The following is a 16,014-nucleotide window of genomic DNA, read 5'->3' as shown; positions in this document are numbered from 1 at the left end:
GGACAGAGATTCAGATGATACAGCTCCATTGCCATTTGCAGAAACCGACGAGTACCAGAATATAAATAAACATGTTGAAAATCAGGGAAAATTTAATGATCGCGTTAAAAGGAAATATGAGGCATTACGAAAGCAAGTTAAACAAATTGAAATCGAAATCGTAGGAAAAGACAGTAGAAGAAATTTGGAATCACCGATAGCATCGGGTTTTGAAGAAAATAATTTATTTCATTTACGAGATGCAACAAGATAGCGCCAGGGGCGCGAACTTGACAATAATCGACATTTGGACTGGGACAGACGCGGTAGGTCTTTGTCGCCACGAGGCGAAAACTTTGACTATAAACACTTTTTAACTGTTCAGAAATTTAAGATCTTTCGCAATTCCAATAATGACATACATCCATGTTCATGGTTAGATCAATTTATGTACGCACTTCCACCAAATCGGCCACTAAGTCACAAACTGGAATTTATGTGTGGCTATTTAAGTCCTCAGGGGATTCACTACACTAAGTGAATATGTGCCGTAGCGTGCACAGGGCCCCGAGCTGTAGTGGTGCTATTTCCCTTTTAGTTTTCTGCACTGCTTCCTACTCTTTTACTATTCTTTGTATCTATCAAAACAACTCTTCAACTATCAATCTATGTAGAAAAGGAGTCAGTAAAGAATAACCGGATATGACTATTTTACCCAAAAGTGACAGTTTTCAGGATATTGACGAAAAACGAACCGGCGACGCGCATGTGCGTACTTATTTGAGCTTGTAACAATTTAAATGATTTTTATCATGCATTTCTATCGGCATATTGGTCCGAAAACACGCAAGACAGAGTCAAACATAGTCTTACTATGCAGGGTAATTTTAAACAGTCTGAGTTCCACACGCCGGCAGAATACTTTGAAGACATGATTCGAAAGAATCAATTCGTTTCCAACCCTTATAGCCCGACTGAATTAATTCGCATTTGGTTAACTAAACTGCCACAATCGATAAGACACATTGCTTTAGCCGGAAGATGTAAAGACGACATTGAAACTTTTAAGACTTTGCTACAAGAACTTGAGTATGACAACGACGACGGAACTTCTTGTGATTTTTTCAGGACCGTAATCACAATAGATTTTCAGAGAAAAGGGATAATGATCGGAACGGACGTTATAGCGGTAATTTTGAAAATGACAGACGAAACAGACAGGACAATAGATACCAGCCTTATGACAATAACAGACGTTCTAACAGAAATTACACAGACAATTATAATAACAGAAATTCCTACCGGAATCATCAATCATACGGAAACAGTAATCGGTATCATCAAGACAGAAATTATTCATACAATAATAGAAATTCTTACTACAGAAATAACCAGGGTAGTAGATATAACAATAATTTCAGAAGTGACAGTCGAAATTACACAAGAAGTAAGTCATGCAGACAGCCAGGAAAATAGAAATTTTAATAACAGGCACAACCAAGAATTTACATGTAACAGACAGGAGGGACCTAACTGGCATCCTCCACGTCACAGAAATTCAGAGAGACAAGTGCAATTCGTAGAAATTGATCCGCGAAATGACGCGAATAATCAAAGACGTGACGCAAACAATCGACAATGACTTCTAGCTTTGGCTTTTGGCAGCAATATAGACGGTTCAGAAAGTAATGACACTACGACTTTACACTACGTACGCTTGGAAGTCATGAGAGATATTTTGCTAGACGAAAAGAAAAGTAATGTAGACGCACTTTTATATCCTGTTATTGAAGTATGCGTGAGTAACAATAAGTTCACTGCGGTTTTAGATTCTGATTTGGTATACACATTTCAGTTATGCACACTTTGATACCAGAAAATGCTTTCATAATTACGAGAAAATTGCTACTTCAGTAATATGGAAAAACGTATTCGATTTGTTCTTGCCAGATGCAAATTATGTCAAAAGGCTAAGCTGCCAACTATTTCTCAGAGAGCACCGTTGTTTCCTATCATTCTAGCGAAATTAAAGGAGATGGCAGTCGATTTGTTCGGTGCAGTGGTTCGTTCTACTAATGGTTTTGCGTACATTTTGGTAGTAGTGGAATTGACATCAAAATATGTGTGTTTTACACTTTTACGCAAAACAACAGCTCGTTCAGTATCTAATGCTTTCATCAAACATTTTCTTAAAGACGTGGGTCATGTTGATAAAGCTATATCAGATAATGTATCACAGTTTCGCTCTAAAATTTGGCTTCGTACCCTACGGCGTCGTAAGATTAAACCAATTTTCTTTTCACTTTTTCACCCTCAATCTAACGCTTCAGAGAGATGGATGAAGGAAATCAATAACTTGTGTCGTCTTTATTGTCATCATTGAACATCAAATTGTGACAGAATTGCAATTACACAGTTAACACTATTCAATTACACAATAGTACTTAATATGTGGATGAAACATGAGTGAGTGTGTTTTCTGTGTTTTTCTTTCCTAATCCCAAATAATTGGTACCGACCTACCTCCTAAATATTATTTTACTTGTTTGTTGTGGCTTGCACTGACACCCTAAATATTATAGATTTACTGATATTTGTGTATTTGCAATAGTTAATATGACAGTTATCTGATATCATTTGTGTGTTTATTATAATTTGTATGTTTAGTTTAAGAGCATTGATAATAATTTTGTAAAAGCAATTATGTGTGCATTCAAACTGTTGTTCGTGCTTACACCTATTATCATTGATGGGTGCCACTTGGAGATGTTTAATTTCTGCTGATGAACTCTGATGAACTGTTTCATTATTGCTGGTGAATATTATGGACTGTTACCTGCACTTGTTCAACATTGATGGGTGCCACTGTTGGAACTGTTTAATTGAAATGGAAATGAAGTCCCATGCTTCTTTACTGAACGTAGGGGAACGATGCGGGAGACCCGCACCGCTTTACTAGGCAAGGTCCTAGTGAAGGTGGTTTGCCATTGCCTTCCTCCGACCGTAATGGGAATGAATGATGATGATGAAGACGACACAACAACACCCAGTCATCTCGAGGCAGGAAAAATTCCTGACTCTGCCGGGAATCGAACCCGGGACCCCGTGCTCGGGAAGCGAGAACGCTACCGCGAGACCACGAGCAGCGGACTGTTTAATTACTACTGGCGAATTTTATCGGACTGCTGTCTGCACCTGCTCGCCATTGTTGGGTGCCAGTGCCATTGTTGGAACTGCTACTATTGATGTGATGTCACTCATTCCTACCTGCACCTGCTCGCCATTGCTGGGTGCCACTGTTGGAACTGCTGAAACCCTGATGAGATGTCACTTGTTGGTGTCCGTGCCTGCTCGCCATTGCTGGGTGCCACTGTTGGAACTGCTGCTACTGAAATGATGTCACTTGTTGCTGTCTGCGCCTGTTCAACATTGCTGGACGCCACTGATGGAACTGCTGCTACTGAAATGATGTCACTTGCTGCTGTCTGCACCTGTTCAACATTGCTGGGTGCCACTGTTGGAACTGCTGCTACTGAAATGATGTCACTTGTTGCTGTCTGCACCTGTTCACCATTGCTGGGTGCCACTGATGGAACTGCTGCTACTGAAATGATGTCACTTGCTGCTGTCTGCACCTGTTCACCATTGCTGGGTGCCACTGATGGAACTGCTGCTACTGAAATGATGTCACTTGTTGCTGTTTGCACCTGTTGACCATTGCTGGATGCTGCTGTTGGAACTGTCAACTATGAGGAGTGCTACTTATTTATTGAACTATTGAAAGATTTTATGTGAATATTTGTGTAAACTTATTTATTGTGTATACACTGTTTATGAAATGTTATGAGACTCTTATCTGCACCTATTCGTCATTGCTGGTGCCATTGACTGAACTGTTTAACTCTTCTGAAAAATGATACTTGCGTAAACTATAATGTAAAATCATATGTATGCAAGCATTTGTATTCCTTACTGTATTTTATATATTAGGTTATTGAAGGGTCAGTGCAAAGCCAAAATTTATTTAGTTACGTGATATTTACTTTTGTCTTTGTTCTTTGGACGAATTTTGTGGTATTTTCACCATACATGCTGGCAAAAATACCACCAAATTGTAGCCTGTGGAGGAGGGGCATATCACAGGTGGCTACAGTCACAGCGCCAGGGATTGCGCCAAAGTTTATTATTCCGCCGCCTCCACTTGTGCAGTAGTTGTCGAGAGGATGTCGAGGGCAGTAGTAGTTCATAGGATGTCGAGGGCAGTAGTAGTTCAGGGGATGTCGAGTGCAGTTGTTGTTCTGTTGGGTGAGAGAGTAGATGCTGTTCGGTTGGTGTAATGTATAGATGGAAGATGTTGCAATGATCACAGTGTATTTTCCGTCAATATACAGGGTGAGTCACCTAACGTTACCGCTGGATATATTTCGTAAACCACATCAAATACTGACGAACCGATTCCACAGACCGAACGTGAGGAGAGGGGCTAGTGTAATTGTTTAATACAAACCATACAAAAATGCACGGAAGTATGTTTTTTAACACAAACCTAGGTTTTTTTAAATGGAACCACGTTAGTTTTGTCAGCATATCTGAACATATAAACAAATACGTAATCAGTGCCGTTTGTTGCATTGTAAAATGTTAATTACATCCGGAGATATTGTAACCTAAAGTTGACGCTTGAAACCTCCGACGTTCAGTTGCGTGTTGTAACAAACACGGGCCACGGTCGGCGAGCAGCATCTGCAGGGACATGTTTACGATGACGACCGTGTTTACGAGTGTGGCTGTAGTGCACTGTTGTGGTTTGGTCTAGCTGTCGCAGTGTCCGCATGTAGCGCTTGCTGCTATTGTTATTCTGTATTCGTCTCCGCACCCAGACCAACTGTAGTACACCGTGTTACCAGACGTCTGTGATAGTGTAGTGTTGTAGGAACTGTTACCATGGTGTATTCGAACTCTGAAAAGAGAGCATCCAACGTGCCGCACATTGCAAAACATCTACCGCCAACTGTATGCAACAGGTATGGTCGTAGCACGCAAACGGGTCCGTAACGGGCCCGTCACAGGAGAAGCGGGTGCAGTTGGTGTGTTAGCTGCTGTTGCCATGAACCCACACATGAGTACACGGGACATTGCGAGAGCCGGTGGACTGAGTCAAAGTAGTGTCATGCGCATACTGCATCGTCACCGCTTTCACCCGTTTCATGTCTCGCTACATCAGCAATTACATGGTGATTACTTTAATCATCGAGTGCAATTCTGTCAATGGGCATTAACAGAGAATGCGTTGCAGTTCTACCTTTTTCCCGAGAAGCGGGTTTCACAAACCACGGGGCAGTGAATCTACGGAATATGCATTACTGGTCCGTGGTCAATCCTCGCTGGCTCAGACAGGTAGAGCGACAGCGACCGTGGACTGTAAATGTATGGTGCGGAATCATTGGCGACCACCTCATTGGTCCTCACATCATTGCAGGGGCCCAAACAGCTGCAACATACATCGCGTTTCTACAGAATGATCTGCCAACGTTGCTCGAAAATGTCCCACTGGAAACGCGTCGACGTATGTGGTATCAGCATGATGGTGCACCTGCACATTCCGCAATTAACACTAGGCTGACCCTTGACAGGATGTTCGATGGGCGTTTCATAGGACGTGGAGGATGCATAAATTGGCCAGCCCGTTCTCCTGATCTTACACCTCTGGACTTCTTTCTGTGGGTTACGTTACAGGAGAATGTGTACCGTGATGTGCCTACAACCCCAGAGGATATGAAACAACGTATTGTGGCAGCCTGCGGTGACATTACACCAGATGTACTGCGGCGTGTACGACATTCATTACGCCAGAGATTGCAATTGTGTGCAGCAAATGATGGCCACCACATTGAGCATCTATTGGCCTGACATGTCGGGACACACTCTATTCCACTCCGTAATTAAAAACGGAAACCACGTGTGTACGTGTTCCTCACCCCTCATGGTAATGTACATGTGCGTCAGTGAAAAAGACCAATAAAAAGTTGTTAGCATGTGGACGTAATGTGCTGTTCCAGTCTCTTCTGTACCTTAGGTCCATCACCGTTCCCTTTGGATCCCTACGTAATTCGGTGCTCTCCGATACACACGATCGAACAGTGGAGGAGTGGTACTCAATTGTCAACTTTAGGTTACAATATCTCCGGATGTAATTAACATTTTACAATGCAACAAACGGCACTGATTACGTATTTGTTTATATGCTCAGATGTGCTAACAAAACCAACGGGGTTCCATTTAAAAAACGTAGGTTTGTGTTAAAAAAACATACTTCCGTGCATTTTTTATGGTTTGTATCAACCAATTACACTAGCCCCTCTCCTCACGTTCGGTCTGTGGAATCGATTCGTCAGTATTTGATGCGGTTTACGAAATATATCCAGCGGTAATGTTAGGTGACTCACCCTGTATACTGAGGTAAAAAAAAGTATTACATATTTCTTTAATGACAATGCCTCTTGGTCACAGGTTCAGTCAACGAAGTATCTGGCCCGTGTTCATGTATTAGACTTGTAATTCTGGTTTCTATGTGCAATTATAGTATTTCTGGTTTTTAAATTAGCTCATTGTAAATGGTGTTTAAAATATCTTGTCGTATTGAGGAAGACCGAGCCAGATACATGTACGTTGAGTCACACTACCACACACAGAACCGTTACACTTGTGCTTTGTTGATTCGTAGCTTTTGTAGTTGCAGGGAACTTAATTAATCAATTGTGTTAATGGAAATTCCTTGTCATTCTTTATCTTTATATTTTATGCAGTCAGATTATGTGCTAATACTACTCAGGGCCAACCGGTTACGAGACTTCATAACCGGACACACAGGTACCTAAAGTTATTGCCTTTATTCATTATTCTTTTTAATTAAGTCCCCATGCAGTACTTGCAGATCAACTCAAGGAATTCAAAAGTGCTGAAAATACTTTAACTGAATATGTCAACAAAGTAACTAAACGTTTCGCTGTGTGGAGAATCACACCCAGTCTTTCTAAAACCTGCCAGCAGTTTCCATTCCAACAACAGTGCAGCAGACTACAAACTGGAGGTCCACATGAACGACACAGTGCTGCCCTACCAGATGCACCCAAGTTATCCAGGGATGACTCTTGATAGGACACTATCTTTCAGGAATCATCTCGAAAAAACTTCTTGGAAAATAAATACACGAAAAACTCTTATCTACAAAGTCTGCAGTAGTACCTGGGAGCATCAGCAAATGTGCTTTGACTTCTGCACTCAGTTTATTGTTTTCTACTGCTGAATATCATGCTCCAGTATTACTGAACAGCTATCACGGAAATACATACTCAGCTCCGTGGAACAATGAGGATGATCAAGGTGTACACAAGGACTACTCAGCTATAAAAGCTTCGAACACTCAGCCCCTCCCCTATGAAGAAGACATGAAGCCCTGTTGAAAGAATATTCCAAGATAGTGCATGATCTTGAACTTCCCACCCAAGAGGATATTTCTGATTTGACAACAAATGGATTTCGTTCCAGAAATTTACTCCTTCAACCGACTAGACAGCTTCCTAATAGCCACTTCACCACAAGCGCTCCATTTGAAGTGAGAAACCGACTGATTTTCTGCAAAGGCCCAAGGACTTTGAACTCCCACGACATTAATGGCAGAATATGAACAGCATCCACGCAGGACATGGCTCAAATGGCTCTGAGCACTATGGGACTTAACTTCTGAGGTCATCAGTCCCCTAGAACTTAGAACTACTTAAACCTAACTAACCTAAGGACATCACATACATCCATGCCTGAGACAGGATTCGAACCTGCGACCGCAGCGGTCGCGTGGTTCCAAACTGTAGCGCCTAGAATCTGGAACTGCGCGACCGCTGCGGTCGCAGGTTCGAATCCTGCCTCGGGCATGGATGTGTTTGATGTCCTTAGGTTAGTTAGGTTTAAGTAGTTCTAAGTTCTAGGGGACTGATGACCACAGATGTTAAGTCCCATAGTGCTGAAAGCCATTTTTTCTTTGTAGCGCCTAGAACCGCTCGGCCACCCTTGCCGGCGGACAGGACATGATGTAAGCTGGTACAGCCTCCACAGACAGGGTGAGCAGTCCAGCCCAAGCTGTGATTATGGAGTACCGAACCAGGCTATCTGACGTACTGTCGAGGAGTGTAAATTGAGAGAGCCTACCTGAGTGATTTAAACGACTTTTTCGTGGCTACACCATTGAGCAATGACTGGATAAGGGGATAGAACATTAGCATCTAACAACTGTTTGTTAGTTTAGTGAACCATTTGTACTTATGCTCTGTTTTTTTGTTGTATCTTTGATTATATTTCAATATGACGCTAAATAAATATATGTAATGGGTGGACTTATTTTCGTATTATTTTTGTTCACTTTCAAAGAGTGCCCTATGGTGTCCAACATAAGCATGGAAATGCTCTGCTTCAGACACTGTAGGTGACAACCACCCTGGACCACACACATTTTTCACCAAGTTTTCATTGGAAAGCACACCTGCTTCATGCTCAACAATCTATCACTTGATTTGGAGAAGTAAATTGAGAGACGTGGGGCTAGGGTTATGAAGGGAATTATATGAAGCTATTTGCAATAAAAGAAAGCCTTGTTTATTTATTGAATAAGTTTACAGAAAAATATAACTTCACTGCAGATACTATAACGACGCAGAATTTTGCAGACAGTCAATAGTTTTATATACTCCATAATTTCATGAGATTTAAGTCACTTATTATATCATTAATTACAAAACATATGCAATCACACTCTGCTACCACGAAACAAATATCATGCAATTATTTGAAATAAAAGAAAGCCTTCTTTAACTGCTAAAATAGGGATTTATTAATCCTAACGATTAACCACAACGCATATGACTTCATTAACACCTTCAATGTCACTCTTGAATGGAGGGAGTTGATTTACATGAGAGCCTTAAGTTTTATTTTATTATTTTTTAAAAATCTTTCCTGCCTGTTGTTCGTCTTATGTATCATCATATTATCTCAATGATCTTGATAATGCTATATTCATATCTTGGAATTTTGTTGATGTAGGAAACCTCTGTCTAATTCTGTGGTAGAAAAAAAAATTTGAAAATATAGTCGGTGTGGAGAATATTCTCATCTTCTACAGCAACTGAAGTAATTTTACTCAATAATCTATCCATTCTATATCAGCCTGCTACATCATTCCAAATCCTTGTAGGTGTTCTTGGTCTGTTGACAATTTCGTTGATTCTTCATTTTCTATAGGATTTTATTGAGGTGAATTTGATATTACTTTGAGAACTATGTAGGGAGGAAATACATATTTCAAATTCGGAAGATTAAACGGTGTAGGTCGTGCTACGAGAGTGACTGTAAGTCCATTGTTACGTAGTTTCTTGAGCCCGATTCTGGTGATTTGTTCTTTTATTCTGTCTAGCATGTTCTTGGTTGTAAGTGTTTCGTGAAAGTAGTTTGTTGGAAAGTCGTAGAGTAGATCTCCAGCTATTCAAAGCATCCTCTGGCCAGTGGAGAGAATTTTTTTTGTTTGATTGGGTGACATAATCCATGCTTGAGATCCGTATTCGACGATGGGTCGGACAGATGTTTCATATGTAAGAAGAGCAGCTGGTTGCTCCACTCCACGTGTTCGGTATTTCATGAGACCTACTAAATTAAGTCAGCCTTCAGCCTGTCTATTCTTTTCAGACGTGTTCATCTGCTAATTTAAGAGTTCATCTAGATAGATTCCAAAATATTTGACGGTTGGTTATAGAGTATCTCTTGGCCACAAAGTCGAATGTTGAGTTTGTGGAGGTCCTGAGGTTGGCGACTAGTAAGATTTCTATGTCTGAAAAGGATAAGATGACTTTTGGTTCGAATAGATCGGATTCTCCATTTACTGAGCCAGATTTCAAGTTTGCTGATGTAGCTTATGGCTTGTTGATTTATTGCATTTCAGGTGGGTGCATGACACCAGTAAATGGTGTCACACGCGCACAAAGCCTGACCGTCATTCCACGACCTGGATCTTGGGATATCAGCTATACATATCTCTACAACAATGGGGAGATGACGGAACTCTGAGGGACTCTTTGGGACTGCAGTAGGACGACTTTTGATCCCCAATTCTTACTTGTATTTTTATATTTCCGATGAATTTAGCTCTTAATTGAGACTATTTCAGGTGGAAAATTGTATTTTAGCATTTTGTGAAAAAGTTTCACATGCTATATATTATCAAAGGCGCGTTCTATGTCCAGAAAGACAGGCTTCTGATACTTTGCTAGGTCGTCTTAATAACGGATCAGCTGTCGTAATCTGTTGTTAATTATTGCTTCAAATATTTTGCCAATTATTGGAAGAAATGTGATAGTTCTGTATGAGTCAAGGTTGTTTTTTGGTTTTCCAGGTTTCAGAATCGTTGTAGTATGCTTGTGTTTCCATCGGGATGGTACAAGTTTCTGAGTTAAGGCTGCATTAAATAAAGGTTTTAGTGTTTGAGCAAGTCCCAGTGGTAAAAGTAGCTTGACATGAAATCATCCAGTGCCCTCAGTTGCAGGAGCTGTATTTTTGTCTCTTAGTATGCCACAAGCTATCTCATATTCTGTTATTTCTTTCAATTGTGTATTTTTTCGAAAAAATTTCGGAATATTTCAGAATTCTCACTTTCGTCCGCCGTGATGAGGTCATCGATTTGTAAAGCCGGTTCTTCAGTGACGGTTTTACCCATGATTCTCTTGAATCTTTTTCAGAAGAGAGTGGGGTTATGTGGGTCAAGTTCTTGTGACTCACGTTCCCATCTATTTGCTATGAATTGGTGAATTTCTTCTCCAACTTGATTGTTAAGACCGTTCCATTCCGTTTTAGCCCTTTCATTAGGTTGTCGTTTAATTTGGCTATATAATTTTCTTTTTCCTTTGATTAGTTTACGAATATCTGAGGAAAGCCTACCCTTATTTTCTATGATGGTTTTCTTCGGTGCATTGTTCGTTATGGCAGATCGTATCGTCTGGACGATTTGCTGGTTATAGTTGTCAAGGTCTTCCGTAATATTAATGGATGTCGTGTTGGGCTTCTTGCTTGAAAATTCTGGTCTGAAGTTTTATATGTTAAGGCTTTAGGAGTCGATTTCAGTTTTCCTATTATGGTTGTCATTTTTGACGTGGGTAACAGCCGTTACTTTCATGACGATGGGAGGTGGTCCTCGGTAATACACTTCACTGCAGTGCGTAACAATTTGCGGTGTGCAAATAATGTGATCAACTATGGAGGCTCTAGTATGTTTTATGAAAGTAGGTTAATTATTTTCTAAGTGGATGAGAGTGTCGTTAGATCTGAGATGAGAAGATCACCGTTTTTGTTGTTGGTTTTGTCACCAAGAACAGTGGATCTGGCATTAAAGTCTCCTGTGATTATTGATGGGCCAAATGTAGAGATGTCATCAAAGTGTTCTGTTGGTATATCCTCAGCGGGGAGTACATACACAGTTGCGAAGGAGATCGGTTTCCTGTATTTTCCCACTATTTTTAAGACGCTAGCTTGGAGGGTATTCAGTTTTTCTGGTAAATCAAGTCTTATAGCGGTCAATTGTTTTGTAAGAAAGATGGGAACCCCTCCTTTTGAACCTCTTCCTCTGCCTGTTTTGGGTTTGTCTAACCTCTACAATGGACAATCGAGAAGACTTCTGTCTTTTCCGAAGCGTTTGGTTTCGGCAGTTCCAATAATCTTAATGGTTTGTTCTCGAGCCAGCTTTTCTAGGAGCTCTTTTTTAGTGCAGAAAGTTTTTTCCGTTGGCGAAGCATATAGCTGCAATGTCTTTTCCGGACGTGAATGTGAAAAGATTACCAAATTTGTAGAGGGCAGAAGTAGGAGGAACTTTCTGCTAACCGTTTTCATCGTTTCAGTAATGAGGGACCTACGTTCCGGAAGAATGTTGAGTAATGCAGTGGTAAATGCAGGCAGGAAGTTTTCATTTTGTGAGTATTCCTGTACAGGATAAGATGGCTCTTCAATGCATTTGATTTTCTCTGTTCTGTCGGCGGAGATGGGCTGCTTTCCGCCTTTCTGAGCAATTTGGATGGGTAGCGACGCGAGTAACATGGCAACTGTAGTTTGTAGTTGTAAATCAAGTGAGGTCCGCTGCATTTCCCTCATTTGGGTTCGTTGCGACAGTTTTCGGAGGTGTGCTGAAAACTGTTTGATTTTTTGCATTGCGTGGGTTGCGAAAGTAGTGTCTTGAATGGTTCTACCTTATGTAGTATGTAATGCGTCCTGATTGGCGTACAAGAAGCTTGTCTATGGTTTCCTTATGATCAGATATGACAACTAATTTTTTGATGAGTCATTGAATGACTCCCAGCGGGGAATACAAGCACACTTTTGATATGAAATTAACTGACTAATTAATTAAATCGATAAATTAATTAACTCCTCCCCCCCTGGGAAATCCTCCAGTCCTCGGCTTCCCTCCCCTGATCCGCCTCCCCCCTCCACCTGGAAATTGGCAGGAAAAAAGAAAGGTTGCGCTGAGCTGCTGGAGAGGAAGGATATAGGGTAGTTTATTTTCTTTATTTTGAGTAGATGCGCCTTACTATTTTGAATTGATATCCCTTCAGTTCCTCTTCGACATCCTCACAGGTGACGTCGTGTAAAGGGGATGCGAGCGCATTAGTCAGTACAGGTTGCATAGATTCAGCTGCAAGCATACAGTCGGAGCTAACTAGATCGATTTATGACCCCCTTAAAATACTGTTATGCTAATTCACTGATGACCACTTGGGGGTTGATTTATGAACCTCTGGGCATATTCCACCCTTCTGAGCAGCCACCCACTCCTCCCTCTTTGCCGGCCGCTGTGACCGAGCGTTTCTAGGCGCTTCAGTCCAGAACAGCGTTGCTGCTACTGTCGCAGGTTCGAATCCTGCTCGGGCATGGATGTGTGTGATGTCCTTAGGTTAGTTAGGTTTAAGTAGTTCTAAGTCTCGGTGACTGATGACCTTAGAAGTTAAGTCCCATAGTGCTCAGAGCCAATTCTGAATCCCACCTCTTCCCCTCCTCGTACTCCTCCCCCACCTCCCTGCGAAATCCCCAACCCCTACCCCCTCCAACTCGCCAATACAAGCACACTTTTGATATGAAATTAATTGACTAACTAATTAAATCGATAAATTAATTAACTCCTCCCCCCCTGGGAAATCCTCCAGTCCTCGTCTTCCCTCCCCTGATCCGCCTCCCCCCTCCACCTGGAAATTGCCAGGAAAAAAGAAAGGTTGCGCTGAGCTGCTGGAGAGGAAGGATATAGGGTAGTTTATTTTCTTTATTTTGAGTGCTATACTGTTATAAATTAGCAGAAAATGCCCCAGCCTTCTCCTCCCATCCCCCACTTCACCATTCCCCAACTAGAAAAAATTGTTGGGAAAATCGCACAGTCTGCGCAGAGCTGTTGTGTGAAAGGAGCAAGTATTACCTTGTCTAGCTACTGTATGTCCTAATTACATAATTACACTGACACAGATTGGAGGTGTTGTCTTGTTGGACAATTTTTGCGTGTGTGCTAACCTTGAAGAGCAGTCATCCACTGAGCTAGTGCACAATTTCGCCACCAGAGGATGTCCCATTAACACCCCCTCTCTCTCTCCCTCTACACTGCTTCCAGAAAACAACTGGCAGGAAAAAGACTCTGGCTGTGCTGGAGAGGAAGGATCTCGTGACACAAAATTCAAATCAGTGTCAACAGTATATTGATGCATATTTTTTATTTAATCAGTTTGCGGAAGACAGACCGCCCCCACTTGAGTAGATGGTTAAAATGGCTCTGAGCACTATAAGACTCAACTTCTGAGGTCATCCGACCCCTAGAACTTAGAACTACTTAAACCTAACCAACCTAAGGACATCACACACACCCATGCCCGAGGCAGGATTCGAATCTGAGACCGTAGCGGTCTCGCGGTTCCAGACTGTAGCACCTAGAACTGCACGACCACCACGGCCGGCCCACTTGAGTAGAACTCACCTCTGCACATCCCCCGCTTCCCATGACAAAATTATTGTAAGCACGAGGAATGGAATGAAGTGCGGTATAGTAGTGGCCGTTTGGGATCTCCCGGTTGCGTGTCTGTCGTCTAGGCGCGCCACGGAGGCCAAAAACAACCCAGTGTGTTGATTACAGATCACAATACTAAATACCACCTATAACGGACCGGAAGTCAGCCTTCTTTGGTCTCAGCATCAGGTGGCCACATTCTCTTGATCGGGAGATTCCAGACTCGCTTCCAGTGTCTGTCTCTTTCAAGAGGATACTTCCTGCTTGTGTCTGTGTGAACCAATGTCTCCAAACACGCAGATGGAGGTTTCAGTCTCTCCTCAGAAAACTGTGATCCTATTGACTAATGCTGGGGAGAAAGGGAGACGTGATGCAATTTCGATATCAAAAATAGAGGGAAATAGTCCATTTGCACTGCCCTGTCAAATTAATTGTTTAACCATTTACAGGAGTCAAACAGATCGCTTAAAACATTCACCACCTCTTACTTCTTCGTAATAAAAACATATTTTCATCTTTTGAGAACCACACACAAATATTTTACACATCAAGTAATTACAATTCCTCCACAAAGAGGTTGTAGTGCTGAATGTATCAAAGGTCATGTATGCACCGATGTTTGACAATAGAAGCACCGTTCTCCACAACAACGTTTCGACTTGACATAACAGTTGCAAAAATCCTACCAATCAAACACACACGCGACGATGAAGAGCGCACTGTCCACCGACTGCTGAGAACCGAGCCGCGCCAATGGCCGGGACATCGCATCGCTGTGAGGACGGCGGTCAGGAGACACACACACGCATTGGCAGTTGCACGCGCATCACCCGGCATGCACAATCATGGCACGACCGAACGCTCAGAGGTCACAGACATTGTCACCAAGCAGTCAACCGATCACTTCACATGGGGGGAATAATCGTCCAGTGCAAACACCGGCCATATAGAATCTTCTCATTCAACAAAAATGTCCGCTTCCGTTACTTCCCAGCCAGCATACTGCTCACTTCATCTGTCTGTCATCTCATCTAGAGAGCGCCGCCGCCAGGACTTATCCCCGCAGCTGCGTGCAACACCCGACAGGTTCGCAACATTTTTTGTAAGTAGCCGCTCATAACAGGCTAAGCTAATCAGCGACTCCTAGTCGATAGTAGCTTAGTGCCCACTCGTGTGAGACAAGCAGGTGCAGCTTGGATGAGTAGTTCTAATTGTAATTCCGCCCCGACATAGACCCTCCCCACTTTAAGAAATCCACGTTACCAATCCATGAGGGGGATGTTGCTGACCGCACACTTCGAATTTCTCATGCGAAATGTAAATGTCTCCCTTTTATACGAATTATTTTCGAAGACAGAGGAAACTGGGGCATACATGCGTTTTCACATCGCTTAAGTGTCTTTACTTGATGTGAAAATCTTGTAACTGTATGGCATAAGCTATATTTCCTCAAAGCATTCTCCCATCAGGTAAGGAAATCTGTTCTAATCAGTTTAATATCGGTTACATCGTGCACCACAAGACTAGACATTAAACTTATTTTTGGCTCTTGAAGGAGTGCTAAAGATCTACCTCTGTCAGTGGATGCTTCCTTATCTTCGAACTCTCTTAAAGTAACCAAATGCTTTGTCACGTACGAAGTCTCTTAAGAAGACAGCACAGAGAAGTTGTAAATATCAGATTAATATGTGTCACTATATAAACTCAGTAATAAAGCTGATATTATTACGATAGTCATCTCTCGTTTTGTAGGTGTGAGCTTGAAATTTCCTTAAAAGATATCGCCAAAACGAAAAAACGCCTGATTACCGCTCCAACTTCTGAAACATATTAGTGGTACTCTAGCCTTCACTTCCATCCACCCGACGTCACGTCATTGATATCAAATTGATAGTCTAATTAATTAAATTGGTCATGAGAGTCACTTTGCATGGAGAGTAATTTTTTTTCAGCAGCCAGAT

Source organism: Schistocerca serialis, chromosome 1 (genome assembly GCF_023864345.2).
Source record: "Schistocerca serialis cubense isolate TAMUIC-IGC-003099 chromosome 1, iqSchSeri2.2, whole genome shotgun sequence".
Lineage (NCBI taxonomy): Eukaryota > Metazoa > Arthropoda > Insecta > Orthoptera > Acrididae > Schistocerca > Schistocerca serialis.
This window is presented reverse-complemented; position numbering follows the sequence as displayed.